Source organism: Chiloscyllium punctatum, chromosome 4 (assembly GCF_047496795.1).
Source record: "Chiloscyllium punctatum isolate Juve2018m chromosome 4, sChiPun1.3, whole genome shotgun sequence".
Lineage (NCBI taxonomy): Eukaryota > Metazoa > Chordata > Chondrichthyes > Orectolobiformes > Hemiscylliidae > Chiloscyllium > Chiloscyllium punctatum.
In genome coordinates this window covers 139,045,850-139,058,856 of record NC_092742.1, presented here as the reverse complement: position 1 = coordinate 139,058,856, position 13,007 = coordinate 139,045,850, and the positions used below count along the sequence as shown (strand labels likewise).

The window sequence follows — 13,007 nt, the reverse complement described above, 5'->3', positions numbered from 1 at the left end:
CAGTGAGTGTGAGACAGTCAGGGTGATAGTAAGGGAGTAAGTGTGTGCGTTCAGGCTGGTAGTGAGACAGTAAGTTGAGAGCGTCAGGCTGATAGTGGCCAATAAAAGTGAGGTGTTAGGGGAATAGTGACGCAGAAAGTGTGAGGTGTCAGGCTGTTAGTGATGCGGTAAGTGTGAGGGGTCAGTCTGATAGTGAAGCAGTAATTGTGAGGGGGTCAGGCTGATAGAGACGCAGCAAGTGTGGTGGGGTCAGGCTGATAGTGTCACAGTATGTGTGAGGGGTCAGGCTGATAGTGATGCAGTAAGTGTCGGTGAGTCAGAGTGATCCTAATGCAGGAAGTGATAGGGGACAGCGTGATAGTGACGCAGTAAGTGTGAGGGGGTCAGCGTGATGGTGAAAGAGTAAGTGTGAGTGTTCAGGCTGATATTGATGCAGTATGTTGGGGGCGTCAGGCTAATACTGGCCAGTAAGTGTTAAGTGACAGGGTGATAGTGATGCAGGAAATGTAAGGAGTCAGACTGATAGACACGGTGAAATTGCGAGGTGTCAGGCTGATAGTGATGCGAGAAGTGTGCGAGTGTCAGGCTGATAGTGACGCAGTAAGTGTGTTGGGAGCAGAGTGATAGGAATGCAATAAGTGTGAGCGGCTCTGGATGATAGTGACAGGTCATTATGAGGGGGAGGATGGTAGTGATCCAGTGAGTGTGAGGTGTCAGGATGACAGTGAAGCAGACTGTGTGAATGTGTCATTGTGATGGTGACATGGCAGGTATGATGGGGTCAGGGTGACAGTGACGCACATGCTTTCAGGGGGTCAGGTTGTAGTGATGCAGTAATTGTGAGGGGTCAGGGTGATAGTGACGCAGTGAGTGTGAGATGTCAGTGTGATAGTGAGCGGCCAGGCTTATAGTGACGCAGTATGGGCAAGGGGTCACGGTGACAGTGATGTAGATGCACTCACAGGGCCAGGTTGTAGTAAATTTGTAATTGTGAGTGTCTCAGGCTGATAGTGATGAAGTAAATGCGAGGGGGTAAGGATGTTTGGGATGTAGTAAGTGTGCAGGGGTAGTGCTAGAAGTGACGCAGTAAATGTGAGTGTTGAAGCTGATAGTGACGCATTAAGTTTGAGGGGATCAGGCTGATCTTGACGCAGTAACTGTGACGTTGTCAGGATGATAGTTACGCTGTAAGTGTAGGGGGCACAATGATCTTAACGCAGTAAGAGTGGGGGGTCAGGGAGATAGTGACGCAGTAAGCATGAGTGGGTAAGCCTGATAGTGACGCAGTATATGTGAGGGAGTCAGCCTGGTAGTGGCGCAGTATGTGTGAAATGGTCAGGCTGATATTGATGCAGTTAGTGTGTTGGGGTCAAAGTGATAGTGACACAATAGGTGCATGCGGCTCAGGATAATAGTGACACAGTGGATGTGAGATACCAGTGTGATAGTGACGCAGTAAGTGTAAGGGGTAAGGATGACAGTGACACTAAGTGTACGGCCCTCAGTGTGATAGTGCCACAGCAAGTGTGGGGTGTCAGGGTGTAAATGATGTCGTGAGTGAGAGCGGGCATTGCGATAGTGAAGCAGTAAATGTGAGGGTGTCAGGCTGATAGTGACACAGTCAATGTGACGGGGCAGTGTTTTAGTGACAAGATAAGTGTGAGGCGTCAGTCTGATACTGACACAATAAATGTGATGAAGTCAGGCTGACAGTGACACAGTAAGTGTGAGGGGTCAGCCTGATAGTGACACAATAAGTGTAAGGATTCAGGGTGATAGTAACATGGGAAGTGTGAGGGCGTGACTGAAAGTGACGCAATAAGTGTGTGGTGGTTAGGCTGATGGGGACGCAATAAAAATAAGGCCAGCAAGGTGAAATGGCAAAGACTGTGTGAGTGGGTCAGGGTGATAGTGACGCAGTAAGTCTGAGGTTTCAGACTGATATTGACACAGTAAGTCGGAAGTGGTCAGGCTGAGAGTGACACAGTCAGTGTGAGGGGGAGAGTTTTCGTTACACAGAAAGTGCGAGGCGTCAGACTGAAACTGATACAAAAAGTGTGAGTGGGTCAGGGTGATATTGACACAGTACGTCTGTGGGGTCAGGCTGATAGTGACCCAGTCAGTATGATGGCGCAGAGATTTAGTAACATGGTAAGCGTGAGGCGTCAGTCTGATACTGACACAAACAGTGTGATGGAGTCAGGCTGATAGTGACGCAGTAGGTTTTAGGAGTGAGGGTGATATTAACGTAGGAAGTGCGAGGGCGTCACTGATAGTGACGCAATATGTGTGTGGCTGTCAGGCTGATAGTGACGCAGTAGAATTGAGGATGTCAAGGTGAAACTGGTGCAGTAAGTGTGAGGATGGCAGATGGACAGTGATGCAGTAAGTCTGAGGGGTTCACGCTGATATCGAGGCATGCAAGTGTGAGGGGCCAGGTTGATAGTGACGCTGTGTGCTGGCGTGTCCGGCTGATAACGACGCAGAAAATGTGAGTGTCTCAGTGTGACAGTGACGCATTACGTGTGAGAGGGTCAGGGTGATAATGACAGAGAAAGTGTGAGGGGGTCAGCCTGATAGTGATGCTGTAATTGTGAGCTTGATCAGCGTGATAGTGAGGGGCTCAGGCTAATAGCGACACAGCAATTGTGAGGGGTCAGGGTAGTAGTGACGCAAAACGTGTGAGCGGGTCAGGCTAATTGTGACGCAGTAAGTGTGAGCTGCTCATGATGATAGTGACGCAATAAGCGTGAAGTTTCAGGTAGACACACATGCAGTAAGTGTGACGTTTTCAGGGTGACAGTGACGCAGACACTTTGAGGGTGTCAGATTGAGAGTGACACAGGAAATGTGAGGAGACAGGATGAGAGTGACACAGTAAGTGTAAGAGGTCAGTCTGATAATGATATACTAATTGTGATGGAGTCAGGATAATAGTGGTGCAGTGAGTATGAATTGTCAGGGTTATAGTGACACACACGGTGTGAGTGGGATAGAGTTATAGTAATGCAGCAAGTACGAGGAGGTCAGAGTGATAGTGTGCAGGGTCTGGCTGAAGGTGATGCAAGAAGAGTGAAAGGTTCAGTGTGGTCTGGACTCACTAAGTTTGGGGGGTCAAGGTGATAGTGATGCTGTAATTATGAGTGGGTCAGTCTGATAGTGACACAGTACATTTGAAGGGATCAGGCTGGTAGTGATGCAGTAAGCGTGAGGGGGTCAGGCTGATATTGATGGACTAAGTGAGAGAGTGTCAAGGTGATGGTGACGCGTTAAGTGTGAGCAGGTTAGAGAGAGAGTGACGCCGTTAGTGAGTGGGGTTTGGCTGATAGGGATGCAGTAGGTGCGCATGTGTCAGGGTGTGAGTGATGCAGGAAGTATGAGGGTGCCAGAGGGATAGTGACGCATTAAGTATGAGGGAGTCAGAGTGATTGTGGCGCAGTAATTCTGAGGGGATCAGAGAGATACCAACGCAGTAAGCATGAGGGGGTCAGGCTGTTAGTGACGCTGTCAGTGTGAGTGCCTCAGCCTAATAATGATGAAATAAATTTGAGAGAGTAATGCTGATTGTCATGTGATAAGTGTGAGTGAGTCAGGATGGTAGTGACGCTGTAAGTGTGAGTGTTGAAGCTCATAGTGAAGCAGTAGGTGTGAGGGGGTCAGTGCGATTGTGGCGCAGTAAATGTGAGAGGGTCAAGGTGATAGTGACATAGTAAGTTTGAGGAAGCAGTGTTATCGTGACATGGTAAGTGTGTGGCGTCAGTCTGGTACTTATATAATAAGTGTGATGGAGTGTGGCTGATTGTGACACAGTAAGTGTACAGAGACAGGATAATAGTAACATAGGAAGTGTAATGGCGTGACTGATAGTGACAAAGTAAGTGTTTGGCAGTCAGGCTGATAGTGACGCAGTCAAAATGAGGGTCTCGAAGTGAAAGTGGCGCCGTAAATGTGAGGGCGCCAGATGGATAGTGATGCAGTAAGTTTGAGGGGTTCACGCTGATATTAAGGCGGTAAGTGTGAGGGGTCAAGTCTATAGTGATGCAGTAAGTGTCGGCGGGTCAGGCTGATAGTGATGCATTCAAAGACCAAATATCCAAGGCGCACTGTAGTTCTGATTAGCGAGACTTCTCAAGGCTAAGACAAAAATCAATAGTTCTCATCATTGTCAAAAATCACAATGCTTCATTTTAAAATTGTCCTCTCCTGCTTCTAGATTCACCAATGAGGGAACAAAATTTAATTGCACCATCCTGTTTATCTCTTCAAATATTTTGCAACTCAATGAGATTACCTCTCTTGTGTTGAAACTGTTAAAAAAAGACGGAATTTGCCCAATTTCAATTCACAGGACTAACGTTCATCCATGACATTAAGACTAATCACCATTCGTGGTATTCCTCATATGGCATTAGTATCTTTCCTAAATTGAGGATTATAATTCCTCATACTGTAGTCCAAGTGTGGTCGAACTGAGCCACAATACATTGGAAATAATGCTTCATTCTTGTGCCCTGAAATCCTTCTGCAGCTTCCACAACAGACTTCTACAACTGCTACTAGACTTCAATGACTTCTTAAAAACTTCTTAGATGCAATTCTAAAAATCTGTACATCCGACTTTCTACGTCAAACCTTCGACAAATAATCTCCACACATTTCCCTCCTGACAAGTATGATAAAGTCAAATCGTTGCTATTTATTAAATCATGAGGGACATGGATAGGTTGACTCGTCAAGGTGTTTTCCTGCTGGTGAGGAAGTCAAAATTTAGAAAACATCGTTTTAAAATTAGTGGGTAAGGATTTAAAAGGGACGTCAGGGTCAACTTTTTCAGTCGTGTCCAGAATGAGCTGCCAGAGAAATTGTTGGAGACTGGTACAACTGTAACATTTAATAGCATCTGGATGGATATAGGAGTAACAAGGTTTAGAGGGATGTGGGCCAAATGTTGGCAAATGCTGCCTATTAATTTAGGATAACTGTCTACCATGGTCAAGTTGGAAAGAAGGGCCACTTTCCGTGTTGTATTGTTCAAGGACTTGATGACTCTAGAACAACCGCAAAAACCTTGCAAATAATTCCGTCAAGACGATTTCAAGTTCCAAATCTTCGGTCAATCTTCCTCTCATGTGCTCACAAGTTCATTACCTGATGTCAGAACTTACGGATTAGTTGCTGGATCTATTCCTGCAAATTGGTTCTGCATTCTTTCTAATTCCGATTTTTTTTACGAATGTAGCTAGTGTTTATGGACTTAGCATCAATATTTCTAATACCATATTTTGATGAATATTAAAAAACAACTTTGGCACCAGATGATGAGCACTTGAGTCAAAGTCGATCGGACGCAGTGAAACAATGATTCTCTCTTCATGTTGTGTACATCCGTGACTCTAAAATTCGACGAACAATCATTCCCACAACTTCAGCTGTGTCAGAATCTAGTTTGCGGTGAAAGCCTGTCAATCTGCTAAGTTAACGTTCGTCTGGGTCTCTGCAAAGGATTTAGCGAAATCTTTTTGTCTTGACAATTTGTTCAAACAAATTGCGTATTTCATGAATTCAGTTCTTTTACTATGAAAATTGGCATTTTTCTGTAGCTGTGATGGCCGAGAGGTTAAGGCGTTGGATTCGAAATCCAATGGGGTCTCCCTGCACAGGTTCGACTCCTGTTCACAGCGCTGAATCTTTTAAAAGTCATTAATTTCTTAGCAGAATTTGGAATTTCGAGGAGCTTGAGCTTTGCATTCAATCGAAAGTGAATTTTCAACTGTGAAGAATCCGAAGTCATTTCAAGACGTCTAATTGAATAAATTATATGTCGAGACACAAAAAGCCACCAACTTCCAAGACGAATCAGTTTCAAAACATTTGTCGAACCATCGTGAAATTGGGATGTTCGAGAGTGGGGAGTGGGGGTTGGGGGTTGGGGGGTGGAATTAAGCAAAACAAGAAGCAATGCAATACATTTACCTGCAGGTGATGATTTTTTTTAGGATCAGTTGAAAGTCAAGCTGAGAAAGTTCAACCGAATTTACAACTGACTCTCAAGGCCAATAATCTATTATATCAGCAGTTAATGAATTCGAAAAAGCAACTCCATGTGTGGAAAGGAACTCGACTGATCCAGGTTCCTTGCTTGAGGTGTGATAAGGCAAGGCGATATCAGCGGAGTAGAATTTTCTGGAAATATTAGAAATGGAATGTTAACGGTCTTCAGCTGTCCACATTCGTAAGAAACTGTGCAATAAGAACTGAATTTGAAAATTAACGATGAAAATCAGACTTAGCACTCTGCTTGTGGTGTAGCATTGTTCAAAACAATAGGTTGTTGTTGAGGCTAAAATTGACCAAAATAATCGATGGGGATCTTATCCACTGCCTTCGTTGGAGCAGTTGGTGTGGAGAGCTCAGCTTGAAGAACCAAATGCCAATTATTCATCTTGGCCGTCTGAATTGCTAAGTTAAACATACTCCCAGTTTAATGTAAATACCTTTGCTATCAGAGCTAGATGTTTTCATGTCAGCATGTTCCGATATGATAAGACACTCCAAAGAGTAGATGTGACTTAAATTTTGACTCTAACGTCAGAGATGTTGACACATGTCTGCACCAAAACAGCACTACCATTGGTATCAAATCAAACTGAACAAAGGGCTAGTTCACTTAGACATTTCCTTTCTGCAGACTCTGTCAATGGACCGTTCAGGCCCGATGTAGGATTAGGGCGTGGTGACATCTGTTCGCAAGTGGATCACTTCATTCTTGCTCACGATCCATAAACCGTAATTCATTTTGAACTTCTTAGCCATCAGCATGATAAATGTTACATAATGCATAGATTTGCTTCTCGAAAGAAAGAGCGAAATCTTATTCAATGCAGATGCAAATTCAAGTTGTCCCTGGTCGACCAGAAGACTGATATCGCGAAACAAAGTGAATACAGAAAACAATCAATGTTTTCTGGGAGTCAAAAAGATGTATTGTAAGAACGGAAACATATATTTGGAACTAAAGTCACATACCACTTCCAGACTAAATGTTCTAAACCGTTATCTTAATTTGATCTTCATGTCCACCGTTGCTGCAAAAATTATCTGAACAACTCAGAACTTTGTGTTCTTTGATATTGTCTCCTTCGTGTTTCTCTTGATTTTGGAACTAAAACCGAGCAATAGTAATGCACCCTATTTCACTTGCAAAGAGCAGAAGAAGATCAATTTATAAGAGAACAGAAATAAAGCTTCGTCTGTCTTCCGAGAGAAAACACAGTTACCATTTCGACTCCAAAAAGTCTTCTTCAGTAGTCTGCGCAATGAACTCGAAATAGTAGACCCAAAACGAAAAAAAGAAGCCATAATGCCGCGAATACACCACACGCAAGCGCAACAAGTCCTAATCGAATATGCTGTATCCGTACTCTCAACATCAGTGGAGAAGGGAACAAAGCTCATTCTGCAGTTGTCAACCTGTTTTGGACGTAGTTTGTAAAGTCAGAAATGTGATTAGATAAAAAGCAGGATGAAAGCGGGATATCGGAAGTTTGAAAAAAGCAAGTGCGTGTTTTGCTTTGAAGAAGGTTGGCAGTGAGGGGGGCTTAATTAATACTCAGAATCGTTGCAACACACAGGGACGCAATTCTTTTTGCTGGGTTTCTGTTCTGCCATTTTATAATCACGACTGCTGTCGGATTTGGTTTCCATTCCAGGCTTAGGTGACTGCCTGATGGAAGTTTGCACATTCGCCCAATTTCTGTGTGGTAGCTCTGGTTTGCTGCCACATTCTAAACATTTGCAGGTTATTTGGATTCGCTTTTGAACGCACACGGTTACAGAGACAGTGATGTGGAGAGTGTCTGGATAGGACGTACTTCAGAGGATTTTTGTGAACTTAAATAGACAGAGTGGGGTTAGTCAGCTGTTTCCTGGGTGAGCGACATGGACAGAGAGTGGTCAGGGTATTCTTCCCTGAGGGAGAGACATTGACAGAGTTGGATCAGTTGCTCTTACCTGTGTCAGTCACGCAGATACAGTGGTGACAGTCTGCTCTTCCCTGCCTGAGCGAAACAGAAAGAGCGGGGTCAGTATTCTCTTCCCTCGATAATTTATGTTGACAGTCTGGCTTCCTTCTGCTCTTCTCTGGCGAGTTACATTGGTAGAGTGGGGTTCGTGTTCATTCATTGGGTGAGTGCCATAGACAGAATGGGATCAGTCTGCACTTCCCTGAGTGAATTACATTTATAGAGTGGGGTCAGACTGCTCTTCAGTGAATGACTTATATTGACCGTGTGGGATCAGTCTGCTGAGTTACACTGAGAGTATGGGGTCAGTCTGCCCTTCCCATCAGTGAGTAACACTGACTGAGTGGCGTCAATTTGCTCTTCCGTCAGTGAGTTACATTGACAGAGTGGCATCAGTCTACTCTTTCATGTGCGAGATACATTGACAGAGTGGCGTCAGTCTGCTTTTCACGGAGTGAGTTATTTGGATAGTGTGGGATCAGTCTGCTCTTCCCTGGGTGAGTTGCATTGACAGAGTGGCGTCAGTCTGCAATTTCCTAGTTGTGTTAAAGTGATCACGTGAGGTCAGAGCGCTCTTCCCTGGTTGAGTCACATTGACAGATTGGGCTTCATCTGCTCTTCCCTGGGAGAGTCATATTAACAGAATGGGGTCAGTCTGCTCCTTTCTGAGTGAGTAATATCACAGAGTGCACTCAGTCTGTTCTTCCCTGGGTGAGCTACGTTAAGAGAGTTGTGTCAGTCTGCTCCTCCACGGGCGTGTTACTTTCTCAGAGTCGTGAAAGTCTGCTCTTCTCTGTCTGAGTTTAAGAGCAAGGATGGTTTCATTACTGTCTTCGCTGGATGATTCACATAGACAGAATGGAATAAGTCTTCTCTTCTCTGAGTGAGTTACTTTGACAGAGTGGGGTCAGGCTCGTCTCCCTGCTTGTGTTTCATTGACAGAATCAGATCAGCCTGCTCTTTCCTGGATGAGTGACAGAGACAGAATGGGTACAGCCTGCTCTTCTCTGAGTGGTGTCAGTCTGCCATTTGCTGCGTGAGTTACATGTAAAGTGTTTGGTCAGTCTGCTCTTCCCTGGATGACTAACATTGACAGAGTGGCGTCAGTCTGCTCTTCCCTGGGTGAGTTACATTAACAGAGTGCGGTCAGGCCATAATTTCCTCGTTGACTTACATTGATCGTGTGATGTCAGACTTCTGTCCCCTGGTTGAGTTACATTGACAGAGTGGGATCCATCTGCTCTTCCCTGGGTGGCTTACGTTAGCAGTGTGGGGTCGGTCTGCTCTCCGCAATCCAGGAACTCCATCTCTAGCGGCTTCTTGTCAGTACCTCCATACTTAGGATTTGAGGAGTTAGCAAAAGTAACTCGTCCCCAACATCTTTGGGATAATTAGGGATGGGCAGTGAATCTTATCTCATTGAAAGGCAACTGTGTCCCAGAAATGCATTTCTAATAATTGCATGCTCAAATTCGACACTGCAAGCGGTCGGGAATAACTTGAGGAGAGGTGCAGGGTAGAATAATTAAAGTCAAATGCACTGATGCCTAGGAGACATGACACAAGATGTGAGTGTGGAGCTGATGGTGCAAGGCTCAGTGTCAGTGCTATTGGTTCAGCATTTATTGCTCACTGTTCGCAATGACTCTCACATACCACTGCTGTCAATTCACAACAATGAGCCTGTTCATCTTGGTTTGAAAATCCCTCCGTGTGTATTAACGTGGTTAATGGGACGTGAGAGGAGATGAGCACATCCTCTTTATTCTGTCAGTTTAAACAGACAAAAATATCTGTTGGATGCCAAAGCAAGAGGATACTGTCTTTTTCTGTGCCTTTTTAGTGGGGCATGCTCAGCATTGAAACGACTGTTTTTGCACAAGCAGAGTTTGATTGCCATTCATACTGAGCAACATTAATACAGAAAACGCGTTTTCTAATTCCTATGATCAAGTGGTTCAGGCATTGCACATATGGACGAGAAATCTGGCTTTTAACGTGGCGCCATGGCTTAGCTGGTGAAAGCAGCTCCCATCACACTGGTGCCTGCTCATTGTATTGAAAGCTCGTTATTTCTCGGAAGTATTGTGTTGCTGATCGAGAAACTCAGTGTCCTGTTTGAATTGCTGTACATTCTGATTTCGCGTTCCGGCTTCATTTTCCTGGTTTAAATACAGTAGTGCAGGTTGCTCTTTTTAACTACTAATTTAACCTGGAGATTCTTCCCGCAGTTCCACAAGCACTTCTGCTTCTCATCCTCTTATTCTCATTCCTTCATTCCCAGTTTTGTGGAAATTAAGTGGTGAGGCAGGAGACACTGCAGCATTCCCGGGAAATGTGTTGGTAATGGCACTGACACAACGACATGATCATCCTCATTCTCTGCTGTCACCATTCATTCGTCGTACACCAACAGTAAATGCATCGTTGTTCTTCTTCAGCTATCATGTAATTACTTTGTTTTTCTGTTGGATAAGGAATTCAACTTTAACTTCGAAAGGGTCTTTAGATTTTGAGGAAGAAATGTCTCCTTGCCTCAGATCGAAGTGACAGACGCATTATCCAGAGAATTTGAGACTACTTCGACCGACTCCAGCCAGGCTTCAGAAAGCCTCTCAGCAGTTCGAATCTCAAACTGTCTCTGAATGTCAGGCTTTTCAAGAGCAGAAATGGGAAATGAGGGATATGGACAGCCAGAGAGTCGGAGAATGTGAAAAAGGCCCAGGAGGATACAGAGACAAATATAGAAAAAACAAAGACACATATTGAGGCAGACACTGAAAGAAACAATTCTCTATTCGGCGTGACTGCTAAATAACGGAAACTAAAAGGAAATGTAGCCATTGAAACATAGCCTTCCACCAGCTCAGGAAAATGAAAGTAGCATGACAGCTGATTAAATCCTTTTAAGATTGTAAATTCGATGTTTGTCAGATCAAGAGTGATTTTGATAAATATCCTGATTCGACAGGTAAGATTATCATTTTCCCAACAGTATTATCCAGAAATCTATAACTAACCTGTTTCCTGTCCATCTTAAGAAAAAAAAACCTGTTTCTCGCCACATATGTTGCCAGTTGTAGCGGGTTTCTCTATCAATTCTCGTTTTTAGTTCATATTTCCAAAACCTGTATCTTTTTGATTTTTGATAACCTGGCACAAAACCAAGCATTGCCAGGTTCGGACCAGTGGTAAGAAAGACTGGTACCACGATATATTTGCAATATAAAACATGCATTCCCTGTCCGAGAATAGAACCAACACTATTGCGGTTAGAGTTCCAAATCCTAACTACGAGATTACACGGAATGAAGACAGACGCTCTTGCACTTATTCTCAATGCAATGGATTTTCCATTTCATTTCTGATCAGTTTCACTGCAGATTGGTTTCTACTCGTCTTAAAGTTTTGCAGAATGGAAAATCCAATTTGCCCCATGGTGCAGTCTGGTTTAAAGACATTCATCTATTCTATTCCCAGTTTCCAGCTTTGGTCCATAACCTTATGTGTTCTGATGTTTCCAGTGCAAATGGCAGTGAGGTTCTCGCTTTGATCTTAGATGACACAACAATGAGATTGAAGTTTGACATACTCACACTGTGTTATTATCCACGTCGTGTCTCCCATAGAAAGAGACACACAGACACATTCCCCGAGAATCGCAATAACGTCATATTCCCAGGCACCAACCTAAGCCCTAAGTTCATCTGTCTATACTCCATGCATTAAGGTAGATGCATTTCAGGCCACCAGTTCTTTTGCATTCATCTGCTCTCTGCCTACTCTTCCCATTATTAATGCTATCTTCAAGATTCTTAGCGTTTCCAGTTTCCACCTCACTGCCGACTTGTTTACTCTTGTGGTTCCCAGCCCCCTGCCACATTAGTATAAAACCTCCCCAACAGCAGTATCAAAAACTCCCGAAATGACATACGTTCCCGTCTGGTTCAGATGTAGATGTCAATTTTTTTATAGTCCCACATTCCTCAGAACTGGTCACAAAATCCAACAAATCTGAAACCCGCCCTGCAGCACCATTCCTCAACTCACGTGTTCACCGTGCCATTTTTTAATTCATTTCTACGCTGGCAGTCACATGCACCGGCAGTAATTCCGAGTTTACTACCTTTGAGATCCTCCTCTTTAATTTCTCTCTGAGCTCCCTTAATTCTCCCTGCAGGTCCTCATCTCGTATTTTTTGTTCGTTGGTGCTTGTGTGCACCAAGACAACTGACTGTTCACGATCCCCTTTTCGAATGCTCTTCAGCCGATGGGCAACATCCCTGGCCTGAGCACCTGGGAGGCAACATAACTTTCCAGAATTGCTGATACTCCACAGTGAGTCCACCCGCAGCTCCAGAGTGGCCACGAGGTCAAACAAGTGCTGCAACTGGACACACTTCTTGCAAGTGTAAGTTCAGAAAACCTTTACAAGGATTTGCAAGGTTTGCACTGCTTGGATATGAGAACGAAACTGAATAGGCTTCTTCAGATTCCCAGGAGCTTCAGTGCATAGATATGGCCTCACAGAAGCGTATAAAATCATGAGGAAGACAGACAGAGTAAATAGTTAGGGAGTACTTCTTCACAAGACACACGAGTTCGAATCTACATAGGAAATGTTTAATGTGAGAGAGGAAAAATTTAAAAGGGATGTGAGGGACACATGTTTTTCACACAGAACTTTTGTGTGTGTGGAATGAATTGCCACATTTAGTGACAGAGTCTAGTGCACTCACAACATTTCCAAGGCATCTGAGTAGGTGTATAGACAGGAAGACCTCGGAGAGATAAGGCACAAACATTGGCAGATATGTATGGATTAATTTCGGTTATCTATTCAGCAAGGGCAAGTTGGATCGCGGGATTTGTTTCCATGCTCGACAAGTCTGAGATGCTCCAGCCACCGGCAACGGTTTGAATACACCATTTGCAAAAAAAAACGCATGATGTTTGTAACTCAGCCAGCGAGTTTGGCTATTTTGT

General features: G+C 44.1%; 1 non-coding gene across 1 annotated transcript; it reads left to right on the top strand.

Moving 5' to 3' along the window:
- The first annotated feature begins 5,599 nt into the window (after positions 1-5,599).
- Positions 5,600-5,681, top strand: trnas-cga (transfer RNA serine (anticodon CGA)). The gene has a single exon. It is a non-coding gene; the product is annotated as a tRNA-Ser (tRNA).
- Positions 5,682-13,007: the final 7,326 nt, after the last annotated feature.